The sequence below is a fragment of the Heterocephalus glaber genome, unplaced genomic scaffold (genome assembly GCF_053883595.1).
Source record: "Heterocephalus glaber isolate CG9 unplaced genomic scaffold, H.glaber_assembly_v1.0 deba00001539, whole genome shotgun sequence".
Classification (NCBI taxonomy): Eukaryota; Metazoa; Chordata; class Mammalia; order Rodentia; family Bathyergidae; genus Heterocephalus; species Heterocephalus glaber.
Window position 1 is genome coordinate 142,895 of NW_028258334.1, and position 19,924 is coordinate 162,818.

The 19,924-nt window shown below is 38.4% G+C and overlaps 1 long non-coding RNA gene and 1 pseudogene across 2 annotated transcripts in view; both read right to left on the bottom strand.

Annotated features, from left to right (window-relative positions):
* LOC147824456 (uncharacterized) overlaps nucleotides 1–19,924 on the bottom strand; it is a 230,887-nt gene that overhangs the window by 133,143 nt on the left and 77,820 nt on the right. The window lies entirely within an intron of this gene.
* LOC147824459 (zinc finger protein 292 pseudogene) overlaps nucleotides 3,312–19,924 on the bottom strand; it is a 28,358-nt pseudogene continuing 11,745 nt past the window's right edge. Inside the window, exon 2 of the transcript XR_015442328.1 lies at nucleotides 3,312–18,659. The product of XR_015442328.1 is annotated as a zinc finger protein 292 pseudogene (transcript). The remainder of the gene's footprint in view (nucleotides 18,660–19,924) is intronic.

Consider the following 19,924-nt stretch of genomic DNA (forward strand, 5'->3'; position numbering starts at 1 on the left):
CTTATTTGATATAATTCATTATCCACAGTTTGTCTACTGTGATTTATAAAAATACTAACATTCATATGTTTTTAAAATTCAAAAACCATTTTATAAATACAACACACTGAAATAGGACACATCTGAGTTGTATAGATTGAAAAAATGGTCAAAAATCTGATGAAGAGGGCATAATTTAGTAATAATTATTAGACTTTTTCTTTACTGAGACATACTCGTGCTAGATAGCTCAGGCTGGCCTTGGACTCACTATGTATCCCAGGCTGTCTTCAAACTCACAGCAGTCCTCCTGCTTCAACCTCCTGAGTGCTGGAATAAAAGGGGTGTGCCAGCACATCCAGCTTCGATTTTAAAAACTGTGAAATTAGAGAACGCTTATTTCACTTTTCATTCTTTTGTTTCCCTCCCTCCCTTCCTTCCTTCCTTCCATTTTCTTATTGACAAATCAACCCACTTACCAATCAAGCAACAATTCTCTTTGAAGGCTTTTGTTTCTTTTACCTTAAAACAAATCAATTAAGTAACCTTTTTTTTTTCAGTTAATCAATTTCTTTGTAGCAAATAAAAAAATCTGAAGCTCAATTTCCAAATTGGTTGGTATAAGGACCCATCCCAGGTGAAGTGCAGAAAAGTACTCCAGCCACGGATGAAATACAGGCTCTCATGACCTTTACATTAAGCTTAACCTATTTCTACCAATTTCAGCTTTTATTCTATCTCTCTGAATTCTTTCTACTCTTACTCTTCCAAGTTGATATCCTCATTCATTCTCACAATGCAGCTGCCGTATTACCCAGCCTGCAACTTCTCTGTTCCCCCTGGGAACGCACTCCTAGAAACTAGACTTGAACTTCTCTGTTGCCCCTGGGAATGCACTCCTAGAAACTAGACTTGACCAGGGCCTTCCTCCTATGACATGTGTGGCCAGGCATCTTCCAATGTATTGTTCTTCCTGAACCAGATTTTCATGCTCAGGGCTCACTGAGATTCTTCAATGACAACCCCTGTGACAGGTAATATTTAATGCTTAAACATAAATATACTTTTAAAATCTTGTCTCCTGCTGAAATTCTTGTCTTTGTGATTTCCCTGTTCTTTTTCCTTTCTCTCAAATACCTCTTTTAATATGTAGGGGGAAAAGAACCCTAAAAGTGAAGCTAGAAATTTTCTAAGGAATTGTGGACTTGGAGCCTCAGGACTGAAGAGTGTCAGGAAGGACATCTCTTCCTCCACTGTATGCGGCCTTTTCAGGCTCACTAATCATTGCCAGTAGCAAAAAAAGCACAGAATGAAGTGCAGAAAAAGTGCTGAATGAAATTTGGGAAGTATAGAGAAGCAGGAAGTGAGCTTCACTTTTATATTTTACGACCACATCACTGGTGTCTTATTAAAACATGTTTTATAAAACAAGGCTCTCACATGTATGTGTGCACATACTTTATTTACAGGATCTACTCAAGCATCATGGAGCCATTTGGGGTTGAGAATTTATGGATCCATTAAATACAACCTTAGCCATATATTTGATTCAGGAATTAAAAAACACTACTAAAATTTCTTATTTATGCAGCAATTCATTTGCTCTCTAGAAATAAAATAGTTTGAAGATGTCTTCAAATCTCAGGTATGTAAGTTAGCTATACAATGGGGGAAACCCATGTCACTTCTGCGGACCACGTGTTAAACAACTAATTAAGATACACAGTTGGTAGAATAATTAGCACAGTGACTTGGTTCAACTTTCATAAATGTGTTGGATTTTTGGAAGAAGTCCAAAAACTACATATTAAGGAAAACAGTGCAAGTATTTTATTGTTTGAGTTTTTATCACTCACTAGCAGGGCTGGTGAGGAAGGCAACAGCAGCCTCTAATTAAGCCTAGGAGAATGGAGCAATGTTGCTGCATGAGACCAAAGGCAACTGATCATGAAAATGAGATGCTCCTGAAGTTGCTGGTTCTATTTTGCCTAGTTGGCCCAGTGACCAACTTACCAGCCCATGTCATCCCTTTGGGATAATAGCACAAGCGTAGAGGAAGAAAAAGGTCACTCTACTGAGACTGCTTTCCTGAGTTTGTCACTAAGCCCGCTAGGCACTGTAGCTGAGAATCCTGGTGTTCTAGGAATTTCATGGCTGCTCAGCGAAATCCAATTCTACTCCTCCTATGTTACATATTAGACTATTGTTTAGAAAGATTCAGTGTCTTCCTTGCCCCTACCTTCCACCCTCAATGATACTGGACATTTTGTTTCATTTTTGGCACCGAGGATCAAACCCAGGACCTTGTGCTTGCGAGGCAGGCACAGCACCACTGAGCTACGTCCCCGGCCCAGTGATACTGGGCAGGATCATGCATTTTGACTAAGAGAAAATGGGTGCAAATGATCCTGCTTGCTCTAAGCTGAGCCTTATGAAGTACCAAGAGTTTCTGGAATGGTCACCTGTTGCATGACCATAGTATGCTGAGGGAAACTGTTTGTCCAAGAAGGAGCGACCTGAGGGACAAATATGAATGCAAACTTCACGAACGCACACTGAGGTGATGAGCACTGACCCACAAGCACACCGGTGAGTAAGATGCTACTATTTTGTATGTAGCATTACGGTAGCATAGCTGACTAATACAGTTTGCAATGAAAGTAATAGAGGAAATATATTTTATGCAATTATTCCACAAGCTTCCTATTGATTTTATCCATTCAAACCTGCCCTAGCAACCCAACTCCTCCTCACCACTCCTCAAATCTGCCTTACAGAGAGTGGAGTGACCCCACCTTTCTTCAATTCCTATTTGTCAAGTTTTTTTGAGGTACTGGGCAAGGAACCCAGCAAAGTTCTACCACTGAGCTGTAGTCCCAGTACTTTTTAATTCAAGACATGAGCTTGTTCAGTTGCCCTGGCTGGCCTTGAACCTACAATCCTCCTGCCTCAGCCTCCCAAATAGCTGGAATTATAGGCATACATCAACACAGCTGGATTCAAACCTTTTTTTTTGGCCTCACAATGTAGTTCCGGCTGGCTTTGAACTTACTATTCATCCCAGGCTATCCTTAAACATGCTCTCCTCCTACTTCAGCCCCCCACCCCTACCCTCCAGCGCTGGGATTACCCATGTTTGCCACCACACATAATTGTACGTCAAATCTTTTATTGAAGATTCAATTAAAATTTATACATTTCACGAGGAACTCCAGATTCCCCCACTTTTTTCTCACCCTGAGAGGAGTACTTCTTTTTCTAAACCCCTTCATTTCTCTCTTGTTTTACTCATCATTTTCTGCAATAAACTTCAGTACCCCTAGTACTGTCCTCTGTCAGTTATTGGTTAACACATGCCTTAGTATTTGAAAGTGCTTTAAGGACTAGAAAACCTTTCTTGACCTTCAAACAGTCTAGGCCCCTGCCATTCACACTCAGGTACAATTCGATCTACTCTCCCTCTAAACTGCTTCTCCTTTGGATATTATCTTAATTCAAAATAAACGTCATCACCAATGTCCTAGTTGCACCAGGCAGAATACTTATGTCGCTCATCTAATATTACCCAAGTGCTCTTTAGCTGAAACTCCTTAATATCGATCAAAACAGTCCAAGTCTCTCTAGCCCCACTGACAATATCTTAAAGCCCTTCACCATTTCTGACTTATTTGAAGTGGACTCTATATATGTCCCAACCAAGAACCATTCCTCCTTTTTACTAGGCCCTTAGTGTAATCCAAATACTCACAAAACTTTGCAGCCATGTACTTACAGGGCAGCGAGCCTCAGGTGCAGCCCCACATGGGAGACTTGCTAGTCTCAGCTAGTCATGGAGGTAATGTCTCTGGGGTAGTGACTGGCTAAAACATTGACACATGATACAATTTTGTTCAGTGAGGCATTGAAGGGAAGTCATCTAGGTGTAGTCTCTCTGGGAAGGATTTTTCTCTATTTTAAAAAGACAGCATGAAGAAAACATGTTCCTTTTTCTGCATTTTTAGTTATCTGCATAGAACTGGAATTATGGTAGACATCTGTCAGAAGACTAATCAATTCTTGAGGATGACAAGAGATATGGATGAAAAGGACTCAGGCAATTGATAATGTTCCTGTGTTACTACATGACTGACTTTCTTATATCAGGGATGTTTATGGTTTAATCCAATCGTGTTGTAGTTTTCTGCTACGTATAGCTACAAACATTCTAACATGTCTATCTGCTTCACTCATTGAGAGTAATAAGAATCTAGGTTTGGTGATAAACATCTAAAAGAATTAAAAATTTAAAGACAAGGCTACATTGCCTTATATTAATTAATAAAAAAACCTTATTAATGTGGAGCCATTAACTTTGAGGAAAGACTAGAGTAGTCTTCTGATTAATGTTCTGGGGCAGAGAATAAAAAAGGAAAGTGTAATAGACCTTTGAAAAAGAGATAAAATTATCTCAAGCATTGTACTGTACCAAATCAGAAGCTTCCAGGAATGTGATCTGAATCAGTTTCTTCTCTTTTCCACCCCCTGCCTCTCCTTTCCCCTCTCAGCTGTTATTACTTCAAAAGCTAAGGAATTCAAAAAGGGAAAAACCCACCAACCAACATATATAGCAAAGCTTTGAACAAATATACAAAAAAAGGTCAAGGCATTACCTGAACCCATAATGACATTAACTTTTCAGGGAATTAACACTGAATAATGCAATAGTCTCTGCGTCTACAGAATTTCTTGTTAGAAACAAGATTTTGAAGAGTGATGAGAAAGACAAACTCTCTTCCTTCTTTCATTTTTCTGGTAAGTACAATACCTGGTAAGCAGGACCTATGCAGCAGTCTGTCAAGCAGCAGGACCCTTATGTGACAGCAGAACCAACTCTCCGTTTGCATATGGAAATGATGGATAACGATATACAATGTTGCTAATCAACAGTGTGGTACTGTTGATCTGCTGGGTCATAGTTTTAAGTTACTTAGCAGTTTAAGTCTCTCTTGTGCTGCAAATGGAATTTATTGTATACTTGTCGAGAGTTACTTGAAAAATGAGATAATTTGTGTAAGGTGGAAGATATTGCTTCCTTGAAAGTCTGGCAGAAGTTGTATCTAAAACAATCTAATTCAGTAATTTTGATGGTTTGTTTACATATATATGTACACTTGTATAATATCTATATATATTTGACTCCGTATAGGGAATAGTTTATTTTTGTGCATTTATGTTAAAATTGAATTTTAGAAGCACACAGTAATGGGGCTGGGGATTTAGCTCAGTGGTTTTGGTACCGCCCCCCAAAATAAATAAATATACAGTAATAAAATACTGCAACTTTTAAAATGCATAATAATACTTTCTTTCCCTTTGATTTTAGAGCCATTCTGCCTAACAAGGTAGTTCAAAGCGCCAGGTCACTATTAAGTACTTGAAACATGGTTAATCCAAACAGAGATGTGTGAAAATATGATTTACACTCCAGATTTTGAAAAACCTGAAAAAAGTGAGATAACAATGACCAACTTTTATAGTAATGGGAAATTAATTGCTTAATCAATTTTATAGTGTTATTGGAATTATAATATTTTATGATATTGAATTGAATATATTCCTAAAATTCATCTCACTTATTACAATTTTTTTAAAATGTGGCTAAGAAATTTAGAGGCACACAGGGGTGCATTAACTTAGCCTTGGGCAGCACTGTGTGAGAACGCTGGCCAGCACTTCAAAGGGGTGAGGTACACGGCAGATGCGCTAACAGGTGGGAGTGCGGAAGTACACGTTGTGATGAACACAGCATCTGCCTTTAAACAAATGTGTGGTCTTGGAGAAGGCTTTCCTGAAGTGATTTCTTCATCTTAAAAACAAAAGGGTTGCATTCGATCATTTCTAAATTCCTTCTCAATTCTCATATATAGTGGACCCTCAAGTTGTGACCAGCCTGACATACGAACAACTTGAGTTAATTAGGTTAATGGAAGATTCATCTGCCTTTTGTTATCTATAGTGTGTACCCAGGTAAAAAAATCCAGATCTCAGGTGTATTGACTTACAACCAACTTGAGTTACAAGCAGACCTCGGGAACTAATCGAGTTTGTAAGTCAAGTGTCCACTGTATTTACCAACTCCTTTTTTTTTTTTTTTTTGGTCCCGGGGATCGAACTGGCGTCCTTGCGCTTGCGCAGCAGGCGGAGAAACCACTGAGCTAAATCCCCGGCCCCCAACTTCTTCATTTCTTGGTTCCAAGGCCAGAGATAGCAGTTCAGTGATAGCTCATCTTAGTTTCATAAATATTTCTGGAGCATCTATCAGCCAGGCTCTGTGACGAGGTGATTTACAACTATTCATCCCCTACTGTAATTAGTACTATTTTTTATTCTTGCTAACTTTTTGAGAAATATCTCTGCAATGAGTATGAGCATTATAATTCTGTGGCTTTAAATGCTAACGCGAGAATGAAAAATTCATATACATACGTGCATACCTGTTGCATGTATATACACATACAGATACTTCAAATTGTGTGTGAAATACTTTTTAAAAAGAAAAATTGAATTATAACTTTTTTTTTTAGCAGAAACTGAAGTGCCCATATAACTGAAAGGTCTCTGGGCCCTTCAGTTAAAAATGCTTTACACTTTCTAAAAAATGGAAAATCCATTGTGATTCTAAAGTAAAGAGCACTCCAATTTTAGCTGCCTTTGTCCTCTTTGAGGGTTGACTAGGTCAGTAATTAGTAACACGGCTTCTGGAATTGCAGGAAGGAAGAGGATGATGAACAAGTAAGTGAAAATGAGCTACCTTTAAAAAGCAGCAGCATACAGGAGAAGAGCACTTGAGACTTCCCTGTGAAAACCATTCGGATCATGTATACCGAGAAATGAGAAGCTGAAAATTAATAAAGTGGAACCTAGCTGTATGTACTTACTTAATGAAGTCCACCTTTAATATAACACATGTTTATTTTCTGCTTTAGTGAGGATTTCTCAAATTATTTTATGGTACAACATTTGCAATTGATAAATATTTTGCAAATAGAAAGTATTGTATACACAATAATCATCAGAGAAGTCTCTCATGGGCTAAAATCTGGTGAAAACTAAGATGACAGATATATTACAAAATAGTACAACTTTTATTAGAAATAGAGCAGTATACATAAAACTAATACTTAAAAGTATATAGCGCAGATGCTAATTATACAGACTGGCAACAGACCTGTTAGATTTGAGTCTGACACTGCCATTTACTGCGTGTGATTCGGGGTCTATCACTATACTTCTATACCCTTCTGTTTTCTCATCTGTAAAGTGGGGGTAATAATGGTACATCTTTCATGTTTGTTGTGAGAATTAAAGGAACTGAGCCATCTCTGTTTCTCTGTTTCTGGCACATACATACTATAAAATATAGCTGTTACTTGGGAGTGCATTATATGATGCTTTAGGCTCTAGGCCGATCTTCTACCTCACATGTTTTATTTTGCCTGAAAAACATCATGGATTTCTAATGTACACATCAAATGTTACAAGGACCACAGGTATGTGCTGGGAGAACAAAGAACATCAATGCCTATGTGTAGTTCACCAAAGGACACTCTAGATGAGTCACTGCAAGGGATGTGAACTACACTCTTTCAGAGGGCTAAAATGGATGGCAAAACAGTCTATTCATGTGGGACCCGGGTCCATGTGTGTCTCTCTTTGTTTCCACAAGAGCCTCTGGTACTGAAGTAGTCACTGAAAGTGCCTTGTATTTGCATTGTGTTTCTATAAAGCACTTTCACATCCATTACCTCAGAAGTTCAGGACGATTACAGGTGGACAATGAACTTACTTTCACCCTCACAACTCTCTTTGAGGAATCATGTCAACTGAATATTTGTACTTATGCAAACAGGTGAGCTCTTTGCCAAATATTTTCTGGCAGATCATAGGCTAGACTCTCTATCAGAGCCAACTACAGGCCTGGAGGGTGCAGAGTAGCTCATTTGCTCAGCAGCCCTCACAGCTCCTTTGTAATCGTAGGCGCTGTGCCTTCCACATGCTGCTGCTGGTCAGTAAATGGCCATTGACTGTATGATCCTTGACAAGAGGCCCCTTTAGGAAGTTTCCCCACAGAATCTGTGAGGTAGAAAAGGAGACTGATCAGTTGGGGACTTCCTCTAGATTTTCCCACAGGCATCATTTCCCCCATTGCATCATTCAGTTTCTTGGATTCAAAGGTGATTTTCCATGAGACTACACCTACCGGAAAGGAAGGTCGGGAGCTCTTTCTATCCAAGTTAGCTTACTATTACATCAGCATTGTTGATTCCATGCCAAAATCCAGCACATTTGGCAGAGATGAGAATTCCACGTAAATGTTTTCATGGGGTCATTTGCTAGGAACCCCCTTGAGTGTAAAGCACGGACATGTACCTTTTAATGAGGGCCTGGTTAAATCTAATCAGAACACTTACTCCAGGAAGAAATTGTTCTCAAAATTATATCCTCTGATTTTATTATCTGTTTTATCTAAATTCATACTGAAATTGCTAAATATTTTAAAACAGTGAAATACGTTACATATATGTTAATCTTTACTCAATAAGTATAATGTCTGAAGGTTATTATTTTACTTACAATAACACACCAGGTATCAAAATGTAAAAAGTTGAATGCATCTATACTCAATGTTATCTATACTCAATGTTAGGCAAAACAGGATGATTTTAAAAATTAAAACTTAGCAAGTGTTCTTTCATTTTTGTTCCTACAATTTGGACTTAAAACTGTATGGGTTAAATACAGTATAAAAGAATGTAAAAATTGTGAAGACAGACTCTATTTGTCTACTTTTTAACATGAAGATAAATATATGAAATATAGCAGGTATGAAAAAGTATGTATAGAATGAGTGAACATCTGAGAAGTTTGGGTCTTTCGAGCCACACTAGTATTTTCTTTTTATCTCCAGACATAATAGTCTCAAAGACATTAAGGGAAATTAATCAGTATTAGCAACACCAAAAGTATTTTTAGATTTATAGGAACATAATATTCAATTATAATTGTAGAAAGTCAAAAAGTAATCTACAAAGTAATTATAAAACCTAATTATTAAATGAGTCAAAGCTATTCTGTAAATAAATAACGCAGTACTTTTCTAAAGGTTTTTAGCTCTTTAGGTGCTATTATGTGTAAGCCTTCAGTATGAAAACTGGGAGTCCTATTTTTAATACATTCATTCATCACATTAATTAATGAGCAATATAAACAATCCATGCAAGCACCTCAGCCAAGTACTATGCTTGGGGACCCAAGTGATATTTCAATAACAAGATCTAAAAGTATGGAGTATTCTCTTGATGTAGAAAATTTATTGTACATTTTTGATTTTTCCAGAGGGTAAAACCTGGCACAGACATCAAATATGTAGTCGAAACCAACTTTTCTTTGTAAGGTAAATATGATCCTTTAGCTATTGTGAGACAGTTTGGACTCTGTCCCTAAACCAGCCCCAGACAACCCGCTCTTCCTGGGATTTCCCTCACCTCTCCCTACAACATCCTCTCCTGCATAGGGAAAGACTGTTTTCTTCAAGCTCTCCTGGTCTCCACTGATGCTACTCAAAATTTGTTCTTGGGAAAAGAATTGAATTTCACATTCTTGTGAATCCATGATTCCCTTTGAGGTATTTTCTTGTTTGGTCTTAACCTCTGCATTAGCTATCAGGAAGATTATATTTTTTTAGTTTGTTTATTTGATTTTGAGATAAAGGCCTTTCTGTGACATTGAAATTACTTGTGTATATGAAAGCTACCAATTTAGTCATATTACTGCAACTACGTAACATGAACTGCACAATTCATTCATTGGCTGTTCAGGATACGGCTTTTGTCTGATTTTGCTCATCATTGGCATTCTTAGCTATCTCATGTTTGGCTTCATGCCTGCCACACGATTCTAACTCCTGACAGATTCCTCAGGACAAGCATACTGCAGAAGAAACATGGTCTAGTCCACACTCACCTATTTCTTCCACCAACCCCAACCCTTCCAGATAGCACGGGTCCCAGAATTGAGACCTTCACCCTCCCTGAATTTTTCCATCTCCTCACCCCATTGCAGTGGTTGTGCATTTCAACAGTGTTATACCTATACAATGTTTCCAGAAACTGCCTTTTTTCTACTTGTCCCTTTATAAATTTAGCTTTTGACCTCATTACCTTTAAAAATAAAAATATTTGCTAGCTATATGACTTCCCTGCAGTTGCCATAAACAAAAGAGCAAACACTGGAAGACTGAAACAGCAGAAACTTATTTTCTTATAGTTGAGGCTGGAAGTCTAAGATGAAAGAGCTGGCTGGGTTAGTTTCCTCTGGAAATCTTTCTTCCTGGCTTGTAGATGGCCAATTCTCCTTTTGTCTTCATATGGTCAGGCATGTGTTCACACTTGCATGTGTATGTCCGCATCTATATGTGTACTGTCTTCATCTCTCTTTTTTTTTTTACAAGGCTGCAAGAATGTTAGTCATATCAGATTAGGACCCACCCTAGTGACTTCACTGTACATTAACCACTCTTTCAAAGCCCCATCTCTAAATACAGTCACTGTCTGAAGCACTGGCATTAGGATTTCAACATACAAACTTTAGTGGGAAACAATTTAGCTCATAACAACACTCATGTTTCCTCTATGGTACATGTTTGCAATGTAGAAAGTGATTTTTTTCCCAGAAAAATTTTGATAATTTCTAGAAATATTTTTCAATGGTCACAGATACATCCATTTAAAAAGCTCCATTTTTTCTCAGAACCCAAACCCCTACTACTGTCCCATGCTGAGTTCCTCATTCACACCCTCTGCAATCCAAATTTATGTTTTCAAGTTTCTTTTCCCACAGCTGCAGGAAGGCACAATCACTCTGGATTGCTCAAATATAGGGTTCTATTTCCTACTTTTCTTGCTTCCACTTAGCTTCTTTCTCTCTTTGAAAGGACACTATCTTTCCACACTCCACTCACACACAGTTTACTTTAGCAACAGACAAACGCTTTCAAACAAGTAGATTCTTTGTTTGCAGAGCCAGAGCCCATACCTGACTCTCTGGTTTCATTCATCTTTCTGTGCTAGCTTCTTAGGTCACTCATTCCCCAGGATCCCTCAACAGAGCAACGCAGCATGATTGCTAAAGAAAGCATTTGTTGAGTTGATTAAATTCAATTGATTTGACATCAGCTACTTCAAAAGTTAATACGATTAAAATATCCTAAGCAATTATTATTTATTCTTTTCATCTTGTAGACATGACAACATTTTGGCCAATTGTTCTTTGGGCTGAATTTTTTCTTCTTTCTCCAAAACAAAATTTTTCACTTTAAACACTGTAATGGGTATATACGAATATAGAGTCTGTCAAAAAATGTATACACATTTCAGCAGTTTACCATGCTAATGAATGTCTGGAAGCTAATGGCCACCACTTTAAGCACCTCCTGTAATTGTACAGGCCAAAGGTAACTTGTATTAATCGCGTGATGTCTCATAGATTTAGTAGTAAAATATTTATGCAAGTGTTTCTTTTCCCGATGTATACATTTTTTGGTGGAGTCTGTATTTATAAATTTTGGGGTGACATTTGTGAAAACTGAGAGAAATACCTTCACTATTATCCATATTATGGTTTGGAAAACCTTGGGGTTGATTAGTAGTGACCGTCTTGCCTAATGTTTTATAAGATCTGGTTTCAAGTCTTTTTAGGTAATTTCTTGTTTATTTTCCAGTCTACCTCGCTCTTTCCAAAGTTTACTCTGCATTTGACATAAAAAAAATCTTAGCTTTTTTTCTTTTCTTACTATACTCCTGTCCTTGAGCAACCTTAAGAAATTGACTTAAGTCTTTCAAGTTATCTGGTAACATAAGCCATATGTGGTCAATAATGTGGATAGCTCTCAACCTTTTTGAATCCCCTCCAACTTGGCTGCCTTTCTTGTAGAGACTAGCAAACCAGACATTTACTTTTCCATTCTCTGTTCATCAGAGAAGACCACATGACATAGTTCTGGCCAATAGGCTGTAAGCTGAAGTTTGGGGGAACCATGAGGAAGATTGAAGCCCCTTTCAATAAGGGGCTTTTATGTTTCTAGAGACAACTAGAGCTACCCCTTCTCTTTATCCCTTCCCTCCTTCGTCTCACTGTCTGGAACTCAGACATCATATCTGGAGCTGCAATAACCATCTGTCATCATAGGAAAAGGCCAAGGAAATTTCATATATGCTGGCCCTAGGAAAATGTTGACAGCATACAACAGCTGAAACATTTCCAGTGGCCAACTATTTATAAGCAATCCCAATTTGTTGAAGCTATTCTAAGTCTAGGTTTCTTGTTACTTACAGTTACAGCCTTTTAAACTGTTACACAAAGCATATACAGTATGTCGAAAGCTTGTGTTTTTAACAAAACAAAACTCTCTGGCCATAGAACCTAGGCCTCTGTCAAAATTCAGCTAAATCCACAAATCCAGTTCCTTGGGTCAAAAGGAAGCAAAGGAAAAATAGTTGGATCTTTTGACATGAATGAGTTACCTCTAAGAGAATCTCTGCTACCGTCACGTTTATAAAAAATAACCCCTCCATGGTTAACTATTTTCTGAATAAGTCAAGGGAGAAATATACTCTACAAATTAGAACAGAAGGGGACAACTCTTGTGATATCCTTCATTTACAGATAATGATAATGTGTTTTCTTTTTCTTTTCTTCCTTTTCTTCCTTTTTGACACTCTTGGTGCTGAAAACTGGTAACAAGGGTCCACACTTGGCAAGAATCCCACTCATTTTCTACAGAAACCCAGAAAGCCTGGGCTGCCTCTTTCCAGCTCATTCCCAGAGCAATTAAAATCAGCTTTTACAATGCTACTTTCAGGGTTTCAGGTTCTGTAATATGTGGAGCCTAAGGCCTGGGTCATTTTTACGAAGAGTTTGGTTGTGGTCCTGCTGAGTTTTTATTAAAGAGTCCTAATTAAACACTCCTTGGGGAGTTTTTCCCTGATATGCTAGATTCAAGCTTCTTTAGTAAGAACCTCCTAGTATTGTTTGGGGTGGATAATTTATCTTTACTTTTAATGCCCCAGTTGTATTTTATACATGTCCTGAAAGCCCAGGACAGTAATCTTATTAAGTAAATAAAAACTATACATATTATAATGAAAACAATATCTTCTTAAGGACATACACAAATCTTTCAACCTGCAAGTCTTATTTATGTTAATCCAAAGCTAAAAATCCCTTAAATGGAATAATATTGCTGCTTATTTGAATAGTAGGTATCTTCATACGTTTAAGGCTAAATTGTAGAGCTCTCTTTTAGACACAAAGTGTTACTCATAAAATGCTCAGATTCATTACTTCTCTGGATGGTTCCAAATTTAATACAGAAGCAACATTCTTTCTAGAGAAATCTGAGAACCTTTGCAGGATGTGCAACTTGTCTGATGAAAAGCAGCTCAGAGGGAAGGAATTCGGGGAAACAAGTGGACAGAGAGGACCTTGAGGACTTTCTTTGAAGTTGAGTATACAGTGTAAGCATGCTAGCTGTGTGGACAATGGGTACACCAATACCTAACCATTCTTTGGGACCACCACTACTTAGGCTTGCACGTAGAGCAGAACTGTATTTACATGAGAACAGAACTTTAAGGGGGCTGTCTCCTGCTTAATTCTACTAATTACATTATACGTTTATCTTTCGTGGAAGAGTCTTGTTTGTGTTTTGTAGAGCCGGGGATCAAACCTAGGGGCCCTCTACCACAGAGCTATGACCCCAGCCCTATTCACCTGTAGAGACAGAGTCTCACTAGGTTACCCAGACTGGCCTCCAACTCGGGATCCATCTGCCTCAGCCTCCCTAAGGGCCTATCTCATCTTGAGATGTCTTTGGTACGTATTTTTCTCAGAGGCTGAAAAAATTATTCACTTAGCTAGTTCCTGTTCAGCCTTCTTTTGAAAAAGCTTGTGTGTTTTCCTTCCACAAGCGTCAACGTCCTACCCACTCACATATCAATTTCTTGGGAGGTTGACTTCTCTTTCAATGCACTTATCTAATTTTGCACTTGATCATGGACTAATGTGTTTAACTTCTGTCTCTCCAACTCCTTTGGAAGTCTCCTGAGGCCAGAGCCATCTGTTAGACTTCCTCCTATGTCTCCAGAACCCAGCCTTGTCCTGACATGGTATAGGTGCCCGGGAATATCAGCAGCGATGACTTCAGATTGCCTGCCTGGGGCCAGAGTATGGGAACCTACAGAGTAAGGGCCCTACTGCCCTTCCAACAATAAACACTCATTTTGCAGAGGAGACAGCTGTGAAAACTGAAAAGTGCCCCAGAACCTGGGAAAAGATTGCATCTATTTCACAAGCTGGCTTAGGGTCATGGTGGTGGCTATTAATCGTTGTCACTGAAAATGTGAATTTTTTGCCCCTATCCATATGCAGTGCTTATTCATTGCAACAGATTTGAACTCCACAACCTATAGTCATCCATTTTACTCAAGGACCAACTTAAAATGAAGTCCGATATAAGTAAAATGATGGGGAGAGATGTATGATTCTACAGTACTTTTATCAGTGTCTCCCTCTCAGGGATAAAAGAACAATTCCTTTAAAACATCTCTCCGTAAAACAATGAGGGATGCTCCTGAAGATGGAAATGGAAAAGGCTAGGTGGCAGCAGACTGCTTTGATTTCATGTCCCTATCAACGAACAGAAAGAAGCTTGCTAACAATCTGCGGCAGTATAATATAAATAGCTCAAACACTCCAGGAAAAAGGTCCTAGTCCATTCCTAGCCCTTGGGCATGTATACAGTTTGGAATTTCCATCTTTGCAACTCTGAGAAAAATGGTCTAGATTAGATGCCTATGACTTTATTCAGATGATTCTTATTCCTAAATCAAAAATACAGCACAGACAAACCTCCTTAACAGTGGCACCACTGGGAGAGCACAGTGGCTCAAGAAATACAAGAATAACGACAACAAAAATTCAGGAAGGCCCTTCAAGATAATCAATTGAGTTGTACTGCTTTATGCTGGGACTGAAGAAAGCTAATTTAATCTCTGGAAGTAGTATCTTGCTGCCTGGAATTGGCACCCACAAGCTTCAAAGAAGCTATTCCATGAACTTGAAGCTGCCCTTGACGGAAGGGACAAGCTCAGCTCGGAGCCATTAGGGAAGGTGTAATTTCACAAGGCCAGACAGGCAGGGAAAGCAATCCTCAGAGGGAACCCTTTGTAGGTAAGTTTCGCATTGTCCTCTCTCAAGGCATCAGTGACCTCCACAGTGCTATCTTTGGATTGTTTCTCTTTATTTCTTTTTAGCACTATTATCATATTTTTGGAAAAATTACTTTTCGTCATTGTGATAAGCAGGTGTAGCTAAGAGAATCATGGCTGTGAAGCCAGGCAGTCCAGGATTCAGACTTCAGCTTATTTTGCTACTTTTAGCCATTAACCTTCAGCCAGCTGTGCACCCCATGACCTCTGTTTTCACAGCTGTTAACAAAAGGGGGAAAGGCAGCAATAATAATGTCACCTCCCAGGCCTATTTGGAGGATTAACCAAGTAACCATCAAAAAATGCCTATCACAAGGCCAGGCTTAGAGTGTAGACTTAATCAAACTAGATCTCATGCCTTTCTTTTGCACCTTCCTTCCTTCCTCTCTCTCCTCTGTCTTCTTAGGAACAGTCTTAGGGGACAATCATTTCCTGGGGTTCTCTTAGTCAAGCCCCCTGCACACCAAGTAGCTGTGCATGCTGGCTGCCTGATGCAAGACCCGGCCCCATGAGGGATTTAGTCTGTTTATTCAATGCTCAGTTCATATTAAAATGCAAATGTTCCTGGCAGAAAAACACATTAATACATCTCTAAATGCTTGTTTACACATTTTTTTTTTTATATGCTGCTGGGAATGAAACCCAGGGCCACTTGCATGCTAGACAAGCACTTTACCTCTGAGCCACACCCTAAATCATTTATTTATACTTAGCTCTTGTTCAATTTTTATAATATTCTATGAACAGTTTTTGCAAAGGGGAATATAAAAATGAAACAAAAGCTTGGTTGAGACGTTGGCACGCACACAAAGAAAGAAGGATGAAGGAAGAAGAGACAAAGGTTTCAGAACCCAAGCTGCCTAAATCCTCACTACTGAAGCAGCCCACTGGAACTTGCCAGTTTGGATAATTCATGTGTTCATGTTTGTTGGTTTTATCTAAATATTTTAAAAAGATGTTTTAAAAAATATTAGTACAAGTAAAAGGCATTCATAAATTCCTGTCTTTAATGATGATGATCACACACAATAAATTGCTAAAATTTATCTAATTTAATGCCCACAAAATTCTTTTGCATTTAATTTATTAGTGAGGACACTGAGGCAGTGGTGGTGGTGGTGGTAGGGGGGGGTTGGTTAGTAAGTGGCAGAATCAGCCAATAGGAAATGGGCCCTTCTGGTCTGACTCCAGCATTCAGGACTTTGCCTCTCTTGGGTGAGCAGCTGAGCTCAAACAGGAGCTGCAAACAGTTCTAAAAGAACACAGGGATGACTTCCTATCATCATTCCTTCCCTCCAAAGTGAGGCGTGGGGAATGGTGCATGGGAACAGGCAAATCTGCAGAGATCACTGTGGTAACTTAGAGCTAGGAATGGCACTGGAAGGCTTCCCCACCCGGTGACCACCCACTTTCTGACTACCTGTGCTCCCATTTAAGGCTTCCACGAAACACACAACTATAAGCTGTTTTCTTTTGTTATTTGGAGGAAATATTATGGAGAAGGGAAAATTCATGGGTTAAAACACATGAGACCCACTAGTGTCACATAAATACTGCAAACAATTTCCCAACAATTCTTTAAGGTCCCATTAATCTGTGCTGCCCTCAGAAATGTTGCCTCCATGAAAATACCTTGCATTCCTGCAATATTCCCCAAACAGCATACTTCATTTGATAGCCAGTTTGTGAGGTATTTAAGGGAGATAATATTATCCCTGCTTCACAGAGGCAAAAGTGGGAATGCAGGGTCCCACGGCATAACAAAAACAGAACCCCAAAGTGGTATCTAGGACATTAGTCCCAGCCAATGGCAACTTTCAGCAGTGCAGCAGCCCATGGCTTTCTTGGCAACAACAGTCTTCTCCGTGAAGTGCATTTGGCACAGAAACCCAAGGGTTCAGAGACTTCACACTCCTGTGCAGAGTGTTTTAGGAATCATTTCCATGTCAACTCTGAAGGATCTGGCTGCATGAAGACTGGGTGGATGCATGAAGCTGTGCTGAGATGGATGCCTCCTTCCTGTTGGGTTCCTAGTCCCAAATCGCTTCTGTGAGGAGGCAGAGAGGTGGATTTGACTCGACAACTATTGTGCTGTGGATGTGAAGGGGGGTTGTTAGGACAGGAGTCATGAAGTCCACTGCAAGTGTGCAGTTTCCAAGTCCCCAGGGAACAGGCTGAGGGCAGAAGGGCCCCTGAGAAATGATCCACTGGACCAGAACACTCAATAGAACCCTGTACTTTTTAACTTACATTTTTAAAAATTCATCACCGCTATAGCAAAAATTCATGAAAATCTGTTTTCATAATTTTCAATGGCATGTTTAGCAAAATTTATATGAAAAACTCAGAAAATTAAAAAAAAATAACCTAAGAGATATTATGAAAATTAACACTGTGTAACCAGTGCTAACTTTTTCACCCTTTAGGCATCTGGTGGTAATAATACAATTATCTTACCATTGGTTTCAAAAACCCTAACTGTTAGGCAGGTACGGTGGCACATGCCTATACTGCCAGCACTCAGGAGGCTGAGGCAGAGGTGTCACCTCAAGTTCAAGGGTAGCCTGCGCTACGTAGTTAGTTCAAGGCCAGTCTTAACTACATAGTGAGACCCTGTCTCAAAAAACAAAACCAAACAAATCCCCCCAAACCCCCAAAATTCCAATTCTTAGAATTGGAGCTTTAATTAAAAGCCAAGCTCTGCTCTTCATCCAATGCAAACAAAGTCCCAAACAGTAATGAGCTTCAAAATATGTTTCTTTGAATCCTTCTGCATCATGAATACAAGAATAATCAAGATATGCCTCCAATTCATTCACAGAGCAGAAAAACCTGCTGGCGTAAGGTCTTCCACTAGTTAGATGCTTTCTTTTGGGGACATGTTTGTGTTTTGTGGTTTCTAGAAAGCCAAAAAATGGGCTCTCATTTGTAGCCAGCATTTTGATAAAATGCCACAAAATAAAGGCTACAGAAAGATTTTTATGAGTTAGGTTTTTGTTCCCCAAACCTTTTAAATGAAGCCAGTGATTCCCAGTTCCCAGTACATGCCCCAGTCAAGACAGAACAACCCTGGAAAACCCTTCTAAAGTATTAATGGCACTTTCCAAATCCTTCTGCAGGCATTTCCGCTACAGACATAGTGTTACAGGAAGTAAAATGCAAATGTACAATTTTTTTTTTTAATACTTCAAGGTTTTTAATACTTAGGCATTACATTCCACATCAAATTTTACCAACATGGTGTTCTACAAATTATTTTATACTGTAATTTGATTTTTCTGTTCCATGCCAAAAAGCTCACTCTCCCATAATTACTTTTTGCATACAGTACTTGGAATAAAAGGGAATTCATTCAATGTTGGCAAACTCTTCACCCTAAAATGTAGGAAAACAATGACAGAAATTTTCTGTAAATTTCTAGTGGTCAATTTTCTTAAGCTAATCACGCAAAAGAAAAGCCCTAATACACTGGCATCTTCACTTACCAGTGGTTCATCATTACAGTGATCAGAAACAAATCTCCTTGCATCACACTGTATCAGGCAGTTTTGCTAAATGCCCTTCTTTAAGAGCTAGATCAATTTCTAAGAAAACTGTATGAAAACATTCAGTTCACAAAAAATACTAAAATCACTGATTTAAATTATTATTTAGAAAAAAACATGTATTAATCATCCACAAAACAACTTTTATTTTAATAAGTAACAGTGGGCTTGCCAAAGGCAGGGATTTTAATGTCAAGTTTCATGCATATTGATAATAAACCTTAAGGAGGTGAAACCAACTATTCAATATCACCCATTAAGCCCTCAAAAATAAAAACTATACTACTTTAATAAAACTTAAAAAAATATTTTCCAAAGAAAATAGATCATTCCTTGGCCATGCTTACTTATTCAGAGTACCAGCAATTTCTGTTAAGTGCTTCATTGCTCCTGCCAATCTGATGCTGCTGCACAGGGAATATACACATCTTTGTATCATCACAATATCATCAATATCTCACACTAACAATATTGTGAATGTAACTGCTTTATAACAAACATAATATAAAATTCAATGCTACAATTCATGGCAAACAAAAATGTAAATATTGAAAAGATGTTTTGTTTCCAGAGCTGATTTTAGTTAGACTTTAAAAAGACGTTCATGACCTCGCCTGAAATCACCTCTCATTCTGGCCGTGAATCCACAGTATAAATATGGTGAAAAAGCTAAACCATAAGAGTTAACTATATACTGAATAATCAAAATAATCAATTATAATAACTAATACTGCTCTTGAAGACTGATCTAATGAAGGGTATCATCAGATATGGTGAGAAAATACAGATGGAGCTGTACAATCTAATGTCTGTAACAGTGAAATCAAAACATCCAACTTCCTTACAGAAAGTGTTTCAGCTATGTAACTATGTTAAGGATTCTTGTATTTTAGAAACACAAGATGGGCTCCCTTTAATGATAGCAATTTTTCAGATTTATAAAAATGTTTAAAAAATTCTTTCCACAAAAGTTTTTACAGTTTAAAGCTATACACCAATCTATAAATCTCAGAAAATGGGGGAAAAAAACTTTTATAAGATCACGCGTATAAAACAAGAAATGAAATGTGATCTCATTTAAGGCAATACTGGGCT